Raw genomic sequence first — 4537 nt, forward strand, 5'->3', positions numbered from 1 at the left:
CCAAAGGTGAAAAGAAAGCTATCCTAGATAAAGTCTTTACAAAAGGAAGATACTCAGTAAAGTAGGTTTGCTTCTTTTTCAGATCTATCCATACTGAGTTCAGGTATAGAGAATGCTTTCTTTGTCCTATTCCTTAATGTACTCCACCCTGAACTCAGTAATTTTAGCTAAGAAAGAGTAGCTAAATTAAAAAGACCATCTATCAAACTAAAATACACCTACCTGGCACTTAAACAGCTGTCTTGAAAGACGTTTGTAAAAGCAATTTACATCTATAAAGGAAATCTCCATTTGTAAGAGCTCTGTCTATGTACATTAGAAACTCTTAAACATTGTTTTAGGTATGACAAGTCACACCTTTGTTTAAGGTGCTTTTCTCACATCTTGACTTAACTGAACTTTTACTTACACCAGTTTTTCCTTGGTTTGAGCAAATGATACAATATGTAGGCCTAAAGTTTTAGCTCTGTGCTTTTGAAATACAAATCTTGTTTCACGTAAGAATTGTGCCTTTAGACATACCAATTTGTTGCCTACTTAACAATTGCTTAGAACAATGAAACAAGTAATTGGAAGATTGATAGGCTGAAGGGGGGAAATCCACTTAGAGTTTGGCAAATGAGAATCCTTTATAAAATCTGTAAGATCTGCTTCTGTCTGTGTTTGTATGTCCATATACATTATGTGTATGTGATAATATTTTGGGAAAAAAAGCTAGTTTTAAAAATTGTTGGTAAAATAGGAATGGCTTCAAAATTATCAGTTAAATATAATTCAATACTTGCTTGATTTGACTGTAAGTTTGTTTTTGGTTGAACCTCTGGATTTGAGAGTCTGGGTAGGTGGCCACGGTGAGGCATGGCAACATGTTCTCAGTACCTAGATCAGCAGCTACAAGACAGAGGCAGGCCCAATATGGACCCTTCGTCCTTGTCTCAGCTTTGCCTCCTGGCTATTCTGTGAGGGGTTCCATCCTCCAAGCATTTTCTCCCTGGCTGTGTCTTTTACCCTGACCTCAATACCTGGTATATAAATACAGGACTCAGGCCCTGCTTTTCATAGTCCTCTTGGGTGCCACGTGGCTATTTGGAACCCAGGGTGACTGGGAAAGACATTAGGTAGGGTATTTATGCCATAGTTTCAAAATTATTTTCAGGAATTTGAAATTTTAAAGTCGACTTTTGTTAAATTAATAGTCATAAAATGCCTGAGTCATTTTTAAACAAGGTAAAATCCTGAAATATTAGTTATCAGGCATGAGTTTAAGTCCATATACCTTGACATATTATTTTTATGTGGTATAGAAAAGCTAAATATACTTAGATCTGTTAACAATAATTTAGGAAAATGTCTGTCTAAAAATTATAAACTTGTTTTTATCTATAAATACTGATATAAATCAGTTCAAAATTTCTTCCTAATATTTTTGTTTCTTTTTACTCTTTTTTCTCTAAACTTCTCTTCTCACTTCATTTCATTCATTCGATCTTCAATCACTGATAGCTTTTCTTCCAGTTGATTGAATCGGCTACTGAAGCCTGTGCATTCATCACATAGTTCTCGTGCCATGGTTTTCAGTTCCATCAGGTCATTTAAGGACTTCTCTACACTGGTTATTCTAGTTAGCCATTCATCTAATCTTTTTTCAAGGTTTTTAGCTTCTTTGTGATGGGTTTAAACTTCCTCCATTAGCTCAGAGATGTTTGATCATTTGAAGCCTTCTTCTCTCAACTCGTCAAAGTCATTCTCCTTCCAGCTTTGTTCCATTGCTGGTGAGGAGCTATGTTCCTTTGGCGGGGGAGAGGCACTCTGATTTTTAGAATTTTCAGCTTTTCTGCTCTGTTTTTTCACCATCTTTGTGGTTTTATCTGCCTCTTTGATGATGGTGATGTACAGATGGGGTTTTGGTGTGGATGTCCTTTCTGTTTGTTAGTTTTCCTTCTAACAGTCAGGACCCTCAGCTGCAGGTCTGTTGGACTTTGCTGGAGGTCCACTCCAGACACTGTTTGCCTGGGTATCAGCAGCGGAGGCTGCAGAACAGTGAATATTGCTGAACAGCAAGTGTTGCTGCCTGATCATTCCTCTGGAAGCTTTGTCTCAGAGGGGTACCTGGCCATGTGAGGTGTCAGTCTGCCCCTACTGGGGGGTGCCTCCCAGTTAGGCTACTTGGGGGTCAGGGACCCACTTGAGGAGGCAGTCTGTCCATTCTCAGATCTCAAATTCCATGCTGAGAGAACCACTACTCTCTTCAAAGCTGTCAGACAGGGACATTTAAGTCTGCAGAGGTTTCTGCTGCCTTTTATTCAGCTATGCCCTCCCCGCCAGAAGTGGAGTCTACAGAAGCAGGCAGGCCTCCTTGAGCTGTGGTGGGTTCTACCCAGTTCAAGCTTCCCGGCCCCTTTGTTCAACTACTCAAGCCTCAGCAATGGCAGGTGTCCCTCCCCCAGCCTCGCTGCCACCTTGCAATTCTCAAGACTGTTGTGCTAGCAGTGAGCGAGGCCCTGTGGGCGTGGGACCCTCCAAGCCAGGCACGGGATATAATCTCCTGGTGTGTCGTTTGCTAAGACTATTGGAAAAGCACAGTATTAGGGTGGGAGTGACCTGATTTTCCATGTGCCGTCTGTCACAGCTTCCCTTGGCTAGGAAAGGGAATTCCCTGACCCCTTAGGCTTCCATGGTGAGGTGATGCCTCACCCAGCTTCGGCTCACACTCGGTGGGCTGCACCCACTGTCCTGCACCCACTCTCTGACAGGTCCCAGTGAGATGAACCTGGTACCTCAGTTGGAAATGCAGAAATCACCCATCTTCTGCATTGCTCATGCTGGGAGCTGTAGACTGGAGCTGTTCCTATTCGGCCATGTTGGAACTGCCCCTCTCTTCCTAATATTTTCACTAGAAATTAGGTTACTGAGAGTTAAAATTGTAGTTAATATATGTAATTAAAACTACTAGATATGAAAAAAACAATTATTTATACAGAATGTATAAACAAAAGCAAGATATGCTTTTGGTGAGGAAAGTTGTAAAGGCATAAAAATGTGTGTTGACATAAAAATAATTTTGTCTAGTGTAGAAGTTTCTTAAAAATTTCAAATTGAATACAAAATAGGTAAAACTAAACGAATATAGGGAGTTTGGAAGAGCAAGAAAATGTAAAACAAAAAGGGTGTATGAAAATCTTGTGTGGCTAAAAGATGACAGATCTGATAGATTTAAAAGGTTTTATTACAGTTAGCTTTAGTGTTGATAATATACTAATACAAAAGTAAAATTTGGTTTTCTGTTTTGAACAAAAATTTAATGTAGTGTTAACATGTCAGTAAAATGTTTTTGTTCACCTTTTGAGTAAAAAGCAAAAAATAAGAAACAGTGATAAGAGAGAGAGACATATTCCATCTCATGCTGTATCTCTCAGGTATTTTGATTGTCTGGAAAACCGGGTCTTCTTTCAAAGTATAAAAGTTTTTGCTTTTTTGAAAATCTTTAAATTACTATTTCGGCTACATGAATGATCATTATTTTACAGTGACCTGTGATTCTATTTTGGTTAAGTGTTTTAAAACACATATTTGACAGGTTTCCTAAAATCAAATTTCATCTTCATAATTAAGTCTTTTTTTTTTTGACCCCTAAAGTTAGGATGCTAGAGAAGGTCCCTGCAGCATCCAAAGGTGAGAGAAATAGAATTATTTGATGTGTTAAATTACATGGGAAGCCTTATCAAATAAGAAATGATGTTTAACCTTCTTTGAGTTGTATTTCATAAATATGTTATTAATATATGTTCCAAAATTGTATGGCATTCTTAAAATTCTGATATGTCTGGGTATAGACTATCACTCATAACTACGGTTAATATGTTAAATTATTGTATACTACAGAAATAACCAAATTTCCTTGTGGATTGTGTCCTTATGCCTATCTTAAGTCATTTCCACAGTTAATTGCTTAATTCTGATGCAGTTTCTGAAAACTTCACAAACAAGCAAAATCCTAGAATCTTGTGTCTTCAAGGAGGTTCCTTAAAGGATGGAAAGGACACTAATAAGCATTCCTGAATATAGGTTCCTGGTAACTATATGACCATATCATTTGAATGGGGTAAAAATTCCCTTTATGATATCTTTTATAATAAGCCAGTAAACTAAGTAGGTGTTTTCCTCAGTTTTCTGAGCTTTCCCAGCTGAACCCAAGGAAGGGCTTGTGGGAACCTCAGTCTCCAGCCAGTCAAAGGACAGGTGACAACCTACTACTTGCAATTGGCATCTTAAGTAAGCTAAGTGTTGTGAGACTGAGCCCTCAATCTGTGGAATCTTCACCATCTTCAAGTAAATAGTTTCAGAATTAAATTGAATTATAGGATATCCAGTTGGTACCTGCTTGGAAAATTGTTGGGGCGGGGGTGGGTGGGGAAACCTTTGCATTTGGTCACAGAAGTGTTCTATATTGAGTTTGAGACTAGAAAGAAAAAAAAAAAATTGTCTTTTCCTTTACAGAATCTAAGCCCTCAATAGAATGACACCACTGTGTGGTCAG

This window comes from Mandrillus leucophaeus, unplaced genomic scaffold, assembly GCF_000951045.1.
Source record: "Mandrillus leucophaeus isolate KB7577 unplaced genomic scaffold, Mleu.le_1.0 Scaffold455, whole genome shotgun sequence".
In the NCBI taxonomy this organism is placed as follows: domain Eukaryota; kingdom Metazoa; phylum Chordata; class Mammalia; order Primates; family Cercopithecidae; genus Mandrillus; species Mandrillus leucophaeus.